The sequence below is a fragment of the Procambarus clarkii genome, chromosome 83 (genome assembly GCF_040958095.1).
Source record: "Procambarus clarkii isolate CNS0578487 chromosome 83, FALCON_Pclarkii_2.0, whole genome shotgun sequence".
Classification (NCBI taxonomy): domain Eukaryota; kingdom Metazoa; phylum Arthropoda; class Malacostraca; order Decapoda; family Cambaridae; genus Procambarus; species Procambarus clarkii.
In genome coordinates, this window is record NC_091232.1 from 11,378,722 (window position 1) to 11,390,079 (window position 11,358).

Consider the following 11,358-nt stretch of genomic DNA (forward strand, 5'->3'; position numbering starts at 1 on the left):
CCTGTGTTGTGATGCTTCAGTCTTCAGCCAAGAAGCCCCTCCACCCTCAAGTACCCGCGACACCTGGACATCCTGCTGTCCGGGGCCAACTCCACTCGTCGGTCGACCAGCCACTAACCGCTTATTTAAGACTGCCGGTGGTAGTTACCTGCACATGCCGGTCGGGATGGGATGGGATGGGAGTCTATTACATCCAAAATCTTGCTGCCGGATGGGAGCCGGTCGGCCGAGTGGACAGCACGCTGGACTTGTGATCCTGTGGTCCTGGGTTCGATCCCAGGCGCCGGCGAGAAACAATGGGCAGAGTTTCTTTCACCCTATGCCCCTGTTACCTAGCAGTAAAATAGGTACCTGGGTGTTAGTCAGCTGTCACGGGCTGCTTCCTGGGGGTGGAGGCCTGGTCGAGGACCGGGCCGCGGGGACACTAAAAAGCCCCGAAATTATCTCAAGATAACCTCAAGATCTCAAGATAACATCAGTACCATCTACACTAGGCCTGGTCACATATATAAGCACTGGTCAGTCCTCAGAATACTTTTTGTGCTCTCAAGCAGTAACATATTGTGACGGTGTTCCCCCCCTTATATTTCTCCCACGCCAGCTGTAAGAGTCATATCTACTTTACCCGAATGTTCTCTGCCTTCCTGAGAACATCCTGAGAACAATTTGACATGTGGGAGCATGAGGTGTTCTCGCATAGGAGAGAAATTAACTAAAGAAGAGTGTTTTGGCCAGTGGCTTAGGCCCTCTTGGACGCCAAGATGGCGCCGACTCCTACTTTCGCGCCAAAATGTTATGACGTCAGTTAGTACCAGATTGGCCAAGAACGGTGACGTGGTACAGCGAGCCAATGAGAAACGCCCCTGGCAAGTGTGACGTCACGAGTGGAGGTAAGACGGGACCATGCGCCCCGTGGCGCGGGGAGTTAGATACGACACGTCGCTAAGGGCAGACGTGCGATAGGGGGTCCTGTCAGTCTGACAGTATTCGCCCCTCTCCGGTGAATATACGCATCACCAGTGGTCTCCGAGCATCCTGTGAGGTCTTCCTGAACTCCGTGAGGCGGACAGAAGAAGGAATTGACGGGAAACGAGCAACAAGTGCTCCAGTGACAGGTGCTTAGCAAGAGTGAAGCCTGGGCAGTGACGTCAGGGACGACTGTACAGTTTCACCAGTCGGGTGACGATATTCGAACCCCAGTTGGAAACAAACCCAACTATAGGATGGGTTAACCCAAGTATCGCGCTTCCAAAAGGGTCGCCCAAGTTGGAAAAGACGAACGCTGAAAGAATATTGTTGAAAACATCTTGATAACTGATTAAACCAAAATTATTTATTAGTCAGAAGAAAGACAGAAACGCGATCTATATGTAAAACCTCTACCAGACAAATATTTTAAGTAAAACCGAAGATATTTGTAGTTGTATAAAAGTGGCAGTTTTCATCGCTCGTCAAACTCGAAAACCGCAGCATTCATCTCAGAACCATGCCTATTTCACGCAGATTCCTTAATAAACGTAAGAGTTTTATATGTCACAAGAAAGACAGATATATAAGCTTCGTTCTAAATACCTTACCATGGGCATATTTAAATTTAAAGCGAAGATACGTGTACTTTTATAATAGCCGAGCTCCGACTCCAGACACATCGATCGACGGAGCAACTCTCTCAGAACAATGCTTATTTCACGTAAATTTGTAAATAATCGTAAATTTTTATATGCCTCAAGAAAGATAGGAATATAAGGCTCATTTTAAACACTTTATCATAGACATAATTAAAGTTCTAATGAAGATTCATGTATTTTAATAATCGCCGAGCTCCGACCCCCGCATAGACTGAGCGACAGAGCAACTCTCTCAGAAGAATGTTTATTTTACGTAAATTCGTTAATAAACACAAATGTTTTACGCGTCTTAAGAAAGATAGAAATATAAGCTTTATTTTAAATACATTACATTAGACATATTTAAAGCTCAAGTAAAGATATATATGTTTTTATAGTGGCGTTCAGTAGCTTTTCGGTCATGGAGTGCAGACGCCTACGCACTTGCCAATATGTTGTGTAATTAACAAAGATACGCTAATAAAGCCTAAAATATTACATGCCTCCAGAAAGACAGAGCTATAATCGTTATTGTGAGTGCATCAAAGGAAATATATCATGTTGGAGACCAATGATATAGCAATTTTAATTTAAGTTTCGAGTCCCGCCCGGTCGAGAGAGATGAGGCGACTCTCGCCCCATCTATTGGAGATTCTGTCCACTAAAGACCCAAAGCTACTCAAACCTTCCTAGCATTACGTAAGCAATGAAGTAATATGGTATATTTACTCACTATAATGTGGATGCTAGATGCAGAAAATGAGAAAACATAATTTTACTCTGAAAAAATATCATTTCAAAACAAAATAAGATGTAAATATGTAATATCAAAGGAAGTCGATGGTCCAAGCAACAATATCGTGGAGCGACTTATCCAAGATATATTGCTCTCTGGAAAGTGTTTGCTGGCATATCACCCTTCTGTACACAGTGATCCAGTCGTCGAACTTCTCTGCTCAAATTATCGCAAATTTAATTTTTTTTTAGATATATACAAGAGTTGTTACATTCTTGTACAGCCACTAGTACGCGTAGCGTTTCGGGCAAGTCCTTAATCCTATGGTCCCTGGAATACGATCCACTGCCGCGAAGAATCGTTTTTTCATCCAAGTACACATTTTACTGTTGCGTTAAACAGAGGCTACAGTTAAGGAATTGCGCCCAGTAAATCCTCCCCGGCCAGGATACGAACCCATGACATAGCGCTCGCGGAACGCCAGGCGAGTGTCTTACCACTACACCACGGAGACTGCAATATATCACAATTTATGATGTTAACAAGTAGAATGCGTATTTTTAATCAAATCTAACGATATTAACAAGTAGAATGCGTATTTTTAATCAAATCTAACATAACTAGCCAGAAAACGTTAAAGATTATTTAAAAATACATAGTTGGAAGTTAAATCAACTCCATAGAACAATATTTTTGTTGTAGATACTAATCGTTATTTGTTGGTATGCGTTCGCTACTTAAACTATCATGTACTGTATTTATGTAAAATCTCCCTGTTTCTTCGGACATGGAACACGGAACCTTACACGCTCTCTGATTTACTGTTTAATAGAGATTCACAAATAAGCTTATGATTGTATACGTTATCAAAAAGGCAGTGACAAAGTCAATTTTGCATTTTAATCACAGAGATTAGATCTTGGTGAGATAGGAAAGATATTCATATTTTAAAGAAGGATTTTTGAACCATCGCTCTCCCTATCGATAGAAACTAACTTTTTTTTTGTTATTATTAACAAGCTTAGGTATACACAGTAATGTGCTGCTACCCTATTCTATATGAAAGATTACACAGTGTATATCAAAAACTAGCTATAAGTTCATTAAATATTCCCATCTCACAGGATGGTTAGTTATACATGGAATCAGGGGATAAAATACCAGCCTCAATAAAAAAAAAATCAACTGTGACTAACAAGAACACCACTTACGGGCTATTCATGCCCGTGCTACCTTTTGGGTGGCTTAATCCTCATCAATCTGTAACGGTTCTATTGTTACGTAAAGTATGGTGACAAATAAACACAGACACTAAGATACTATATATATATTTGGTCGAATATACAGAAGTACACCGGTGATACTTTGGTGTGAGTTGAGCGCACTGAGCATCGGTACAGTATCTCGCAAGTGTCTGCTCTAGACCACACTTGAAAGTAGACTAGTTAATGTTTGCTATTCTTGCTGCTTATATTGCTCGGGCAACACCTCACCGTGTTGCCCGGGCAACGCCTCACCTCATTCATCTCCAAAGGTTGACAGGAATATTAACACTATATTTGGAGCGAGTATATTATTGGGATAATATACTCGCTACAGAACTCCCCCTCCCAGGGGATGAAAGGAAAAATACTTGATCAAGGAACTTAGCTGGTCGGTGAATTGTACGCCCTGCTCGCGTTACATAACCATCAAAGTTAACTTCCTCCTCTTCGCTGATGTCATCTAACTGGGGTCGTAGGGTGGGAGGTCGCACAGGATCGTCCGTCGTCGTAGGATCAGGTTGTGGTGCAGCTGGTAACTGGGGTTGTAACATGGGAGGTCGTACAGGATCGTCCGTTGTCGTAGGTGGCGGTGCTGCTGGTAACTGTGGTCGAAAAGTGAACTGCGTAGTCGGCGGATGTGTCTCTGGATTTAGCAGTGTCGCAGACGTTGAGACGAAGCCTGGAGCAGAGCAGAGAGCTGAGTGAGGCCGGAGTCGTGGAGCTCTATGTGGGAGAGCGTGGCGGCTCGATTGAGAATTGTGAGTGTCTGAACTCGGGGAGCGAGAGCGTGGCGGCTTGATGCGGTCGTAGTCTGCTGTCTGCTCTGTGTCGAAGCTGTAGCGTCTTGGGTTGATTAGGACTGTACACGCCGAGTACTACATTGTTGACTGTGGAAATTGTAGTCTGGTACCAAAAGATGTAGGCAGTGTGTGGACAAGCTCGGTGTAGCAGGAGAGAAGAATGTGCATAATTGTTGCGTCCTTGGGTCGCTGGTGGAGCATTTAGATCCGGGGCGGATGGGCTCGGGCACCAGGACATTAGGAGGTAATGTAGGCACGTAGTTAGGACAACGAGGTAATCACATCTAGAGCTGAATTGTCCTGAAGGCGACGAAGTGTCGGAAACGCAAGCTGTAAGTCCTGTACTGCGCAAAGGGCTTGAGTCGGCCGAGTATCAAAATGCAGTGAACGTGTAGATGAATCCGATGACAGAGCAGCTGTCGTGGGCGTAGGACAAGCAGTGCCCTGGCAGCGACGGAGAGTCGGCAGGACAAGCTGTAGATCCAACATGATGTAATCATTGATGAGGCTGTCAGATGAGTGAGTAACGATCGTGGAGCAGCAAGCCGTAGTAGATGAAAATGCAGAGATGGACGCGATGAAAATCATAGCTGTGGCGAGGGTGTTGGCAGTGTTCCATCACAGCAAACAGTAGCAGTAGAGGTCCAGTGAGAGTCCATGTTGTAGTCCATCGTGGCTGGGTATCGTCGAAACTCTCCGGGGTCACCAATGTAACGGTTCTATTGTTACGTAAAGTATGGTGACAAATAAACACAGACACTAAGATACTATATATATATTTGGTCGAATATACAGAAGTACACCGGTGATACTTTGGTGTGAGTTGAGCGCACTGAGCGTCGGTACAGTATCTCGCAAGTGTCTGCTCTAGACCACACTTGAAAGTAGACTAGTTAATGTTTGCTATTCTTGCTGTTTATATTGCTCGGGCAACACCTCACCGTGTTGCCCGGGCAACGCCTCACCTCATTTATCTCCAAAGGTTGACAGGAATATTAACACTATATTTGGAGCGAGTATATTATTGGGATAATCTACTCGCTACAAATCAATCACAAGAAACAAGGGATACATCTCCCGTCACACAGGGTCCAGTCGCACCTCCACAGATCTCCAGTATCATCTATTGATACTGTTAATGGTTCAAGAGGACTACCACTTACGGGCCTACCTCAAGGTAACAATCAGGTGAGAACATAAAATATAAGGCTGATCTATTAGCCTCCGTTAGCAAAATCCGGGTGCAGCATAAGAATATCTTCCAATATTCCTAAGTGTATGAAGTAATTACAGAGTTCAAAGTACCTTATACCATTTGGTCTGAAGTCACTTATAACAGGGCAATCACAGATATAGTGTTGGTGAGTATGTCCCAGCTCTTGTTCACATAGTTTACAATTGGAATATTCACCACTGGGGGCTATTCATTACCTGCAGCCACCTGCGATACATATCGATATCCTAGCCTAATTCTGGCAATTACAATGTCACACTGTCATTGTGACACTAGTGGAAGTTTTATGCTGTCCGTTCATATAATTCTCGATTCTAAACATGTTTACTTAGTTTAGTTCATTAATTATGCACCCCATATATCATCTTGTGGGCGGTAGTGGAAAAGGTTACAGAGGCACATAAACATGTCATAGCTCTTTATACTCTTGCTTTCTGGCTTTTGTGTGTCAGTGACTGCTCTTCTGTCTTCCCTAATTTCCTAAAATATTGTGGCTTTGACAGAAGAGATTGGAATGCCCATATCCCACTCAACTTCAGGCTTATCACATTCAGTTTTAGCTGCCTTGTTTGTGTCATCATGCTGGACAACACCTATATGAGAAGGTATCCATACAAATGAGACTTTGAAACTCCTACTGTTTGCAATAATAATGTTGTTTATAATGGAAGTTACAACTATAACCTTTTGAAGATCAATGCTAATTTTATCTAGATAATGTAATAAACGAAAGTTTTCTATGTCAACAGAAAGGCAGAAATATAAGCTACACTTTAAATACTTGTCATAAATATAACTGAAGTGAAAGCGAAGATATATGCATTTGATACTGTACAGTTTCTTGATGGCTTGCTCTAAGAGTGTGAAGCCCTTCACACCAGCCTATAAATTGTGTAATTTATTTCCATATATGCTAATTAACCTTAAAATCTATATGTCAGAAGGAAGGAAGATGTAGACGTTAATGTGACAACATTTCAAGAAATATCTCTCTCTTTAAAGTTATATAATAAAATCCTATCGCCGGTGTCCGGACACATGAAAGGTACTTAGGTATCAGTGGCCAGCCAGGTGGAGATCACAGGCTGTACAATACTGATAAATTATGTAATTCACAGAGATACGTTGATAAATGGTCACTGCTTGATCGCAAGCGGGGATGTTTCTGGCGGGGGAGAAGGAAACAATTGCGCAGCGCGTCCCGCGGCGTTGCGCGGGCAGTTTGGGGCCGTATAAATATGGGCGCACAATGGGGCTCTGCCCTCGCCGCTGCCCTCGCAACCACTCCCCGGCCGCCCGACTTCGCACGAGATGGACAACACGCCAGCTGCCTCGGTACCTGACCTCTCTCTCACGGACATCCTGGGGCCCTCGACACCCCAGACCGTTCCGGCAGGGCCCTCCTGCCCTACACTTTTAAACCCAAGGTGAGGTTTTCTGTTCAATTCTAGTCAGGTCCTCCCCAGTGCGGCGTGTGCCAAGCGCCATCCCCTCGCGGTACGTGTGTGCCGCCTTAGTTAGTCCTTTGGGCTCTCTGCTGTTAGTTCCCGGAGAGCTGGGGCGCCCTCCTTGGGCCTGTGCCGGGCGCCCCCGTGCCGTGCTGGTCGCGTGGCTGGCTTCGGGTCGGCGTGCCCCGGGCCGCGTCCCTAGTGGCCTGCGTTTGGTCTCCTCTCATGTGGGGCCCCGTCCAGCCGTGCCCGTACGTGCCCAAGGGGCCCCGCAGCGCGGCGTGCCCAGGCGCGCGCCCTGCCCGGGGCCCCGTCGGCGGCCAGGCGTGCCCTTGCCGGCGTCGCCATGTGGCCAGGCGTGGTGGGCCCTACGCCCTTTGTGCTCTGCCTTGGGGCCCTTCCCTCGCCGCCATCGACCACGTGTCTGGTCGTCTGGGCGTGCTTCGGCGTCCTTCCCGCCTTTTTCCTTCGGAGCTCCCTGTCGCCGGCCCGCCGGGTTCCCTGGGTGTCCCAGGGGGCCAGGTTTCGCCTTGTCCGAGGGCATGTGTCGCCGTCGGCGACGGATTGTGGCCAGGTTCGGTCCTACGCCCGGGGCGCATGTTCTCGGCGGCGGCGACACGTGGCCAGGCGTGGGCGGCCCTATGGTGGGCCCCGCCTCGGGGCCCATGCATGCCCTGCCGGATCGTCACGTGCCTGGCCGGCAGGGCGTGCTTCTGCGTCTTTCCTGTTTTTCCCTCGGGTATTCCCTGTTGCCGGTCTGCTGGCTTCCCTGGGATGTCCCCAGGGGTCGGGTCCCCCTGAGCGGACAAGCGTCGCCCCTGGCGACGACTCGTGGCCAGGTCCGGCCCTCCGCCCGGGCCTGCTACGGGGCACACGCCTGGTCGTGCTGCCACGTGGCACGGCGTTCCGTGGCGCGCACGGTTGGGCTGTGTCCCGCCCTTCCTGTTCCCTTTTGGGTGCTAATTCACGTGGCTTTGCGCCACGGCTTCCCACGTCGGGGCTCGGGCTGCCTTGCGCCCGTACGGCCGAGCCTGTGTGCGCCCCCCCCCCTCCCCTTTTCGTCTAGGCCCTGAGCATGCCGTGTGGCAGCGCATGGTTGGTAGGCCACGGGGTCCTTGCCGTGTGTGGTGTGCTCTCTGCTAGGCACGTCGCCCTCGGACGTCTCGCCCGGCCGTGTTGCCCGGGGTGTTAGCCCCAGGCCCTTCGGTGTCCCGGAGTCCCCAGGTACGTCTTCCCCAGAGTGGCGCCGATCAAGATGTCCCCAGACGTCCGTCGGCCGGTGTAAGTCCGGCATGTAGTCCCCAGACGTCCGTCTGGCCGGTGTTGCCCGGTGTGTTATTTCAAGTTTTCCGCCGTCCAGGCCCTCAGGCACGTGCCCTGCTTGCCTGGGGGGGTAGCCAGGACCGTTACTCCATGTCCTCCGTCTGGCCGGTGTTGCCGGCAGGTTGGTTCCCAGGCGCTCCCGCCTGGCCGGTGTAGCCTGGTGTGTTTGTCTTAAGCGCCCTGCCCGTCCGTTGTAGCAGGGATTCCTCCTACGTCGTAAGTTCAGCGTTCGTCCGCCTGTGTCGTCTGTTGTTCTTCTTCGTCGGAGGGAGACGCCGGCGTTGGAGCAAGGACCCGAGATCAGCTCGACGACGCCGGCAGGTTTACGTCTAACGGTACGCACCACAGGCCCTGGGTTCGGCGTTGCCGCCGGCAATCCAGGATGACTTCGTTATGTCCGTTAAGTCCTCGGCGTCCAGTTCCAGGGGCCGTGCCCTGGACAGGGGGGTGGCCCCCATGTTGCCTGGGGCACGGTATCCTCCAGCAGATGGCGGCGTCGAAGCGTCGTCGGGAACGTCGTATATTTAATGATTCCCATTCTTTGCCTTCCTAAGACACTGTAAATTAAGACTTTCTCACACTTTATATGGAAGGTTTCTTATTTTGTACTAGCAGACATCTCGCGACATGCCTTGCCCTTATTCATATTTATGTTCTACATTTCAGCATTTAAGCCTCTGCTTTCAGATCACCTCGGATTCATTTTGCCACCAGCCTAACTTATGTTACTCAGGCATTTGTAGCCTTGTGCATGTCGCACGTTCAAATCTTCGCGTTCGCTGTGTTACAGTATGCTTGTTCACTTTTCCTTGTCTTACGTCATTAAGTAAAGTCAGCCAGGATGTCCTATTTGCAGAGTTATAAGTAATTTATTAAGTAAAGTCAGCCAGGAGGTGCTATTTGCAGTATTTGCGGGCCCTTAATTTGCTTTACGTTCCCTGGCCCTGCATTTTGCCTAGTTTCCTCAGTAGTTACAGTACTTTCGCTTGGCTCTTGCAGTTTATTCACGTCGCTTATTTGGTTATATTTATGTTATGCATCTCCTCCGTTCTCTTAATGTAAAATGGCTATATATCCACGCCGATTGTATACCCTTATTTTGTACTTGCAGATACCACGTGCCATGCCTTGCCCTATTCATAATTATGTTCTACATCTCAGCGCTAACATGCCTCCTGTTTCAGGTTACCTCGGACTCTCTTTCCCAAACAGCCTCCTTAATTTGCTCCGACAGTTGATGCGTTGCTCATGTCGCATGTTTAATTTTGCGTTGCTGTGTTCAGTATGCTTGCCCACTTTTACCCTGCCTTACGTCATTAAGTAAAGACAGCCAGGATGTGCTATTTGCAGAGTTACCAAGTAATTTATTAAGTAAAGTCAGACAGGCAGTGCTAGTTGCAGAGTTACTAAGTAAATTATTAAGTAAAGTCAGCCAGGATGTGTTATTTGCAGAGTTCCTAAGAATTATTAAGTAAAGTCAGACAGGATGTGCTATTTGCAGTATTCGCGGGCCCTTATTTTAGCTTCACGTCTCCTGGCCCAGCATTTTTGCCTAGTTTCATCGGTAGTTACAGTAGTTTATGCTTAGCTTTGCAGTTTAGTTTCCTCAGTGGTTACAGTATTTACGCTTGGCTCTTGCAGTTTATTCACGTTACTTATTTGGTTATATTTATGTTATGCTTCACCTCCGTTCTCTTAATGTAAAAATGGTTATATATGCACGCCGATTGTATACCCTTATTTTGTACCTGCAGATATCACGTGCCATGCCTTGCCCCTATTCAGGTGACCTGGACAGGGGGGTGGCCCCCACGTTGCCTGGGGAACGGTACACTCCAGCAGATGGCGGCGTCGAAGCGTCGTCGGGAACGTCGTATATTTAATGATATCCCGTTCTTTGCCTTCCTAAGACAATGTAAATTAAGATTTTTACACACTTTATATGGAAGGTTTCTTATTTTGTACTGGCAGACATCTCGCGACATGCCTTGCCCTTCCTCTTAATTACGTTCTACATTTCAGCACTAACATGCCTCCTGCTTTCAGATTACCACGGATTCCTTTTCCCAAACAGCCTACCTTAATTTACTCCGACAGTTGATGCTTTGCTCATGTCGCATGTTTAATTTTGCGTTGCTGTGTTCAGTATGTTTGTTCATTTTTCCTTGCCTTACGTCATTAAGTAAAGTCAGCCAGGATGTGCTATTTGCAGAGTTACTAATTAAATTATTAAGTAAAGTCAGCCAGGATGTGCTATTTGCAGAGTTACTATGTAATTATTAAGTAGAGTCAGCCAGGATGTGCTGTTTGCAGAGTTCCTAAGTAAATTATTAAGTAAAGTCAGCCAGGATGTGCTATTTGAAGAGTTACTAAGTAAATTATTAAGTAAAGTCAGCCAGGATGTGCTATTTGCGGAGTTCCTAAGTAAATTATTAAGTAAAGTCAGCCAGGATGTGCTATTTGCAGAGTTACTAAGTAAATTATTAAGTAAAGTCAGCCAGGATGTGCTATTTGCAGAGTTACTAAGTAAATTATTAAGTAAAGTCAGCCAGGATGTGCTATTTGCAGAGTTACTAATTACTAATTACTAGTCTTTTGCTGGGTTACCTTTATGCTTCTCCCCTTCCAACATTTCAAGAAATATCTCTCTCTTTAAAGTTATATAATAAAATCCTATCGCCGGTGTCCGGACACATGAAAGGTACTTAGGTATCAGTGGCCAGCCAGGTGGAGATCACAGGCTGTACAATACTGATAAATTATGTAATTCACAGAGATACGTTGATAAATATTAATGTTTTATATTTTATTAAAAATACAGATATATACTTTGTTTCATACGTTAAATGTAACAATATTTCAGTATATATTATATAAGCATAGTATATATAATTCAGTATATACAATATATAATAAGAGTGTCAGACAACGGAGGAAGAATTGAA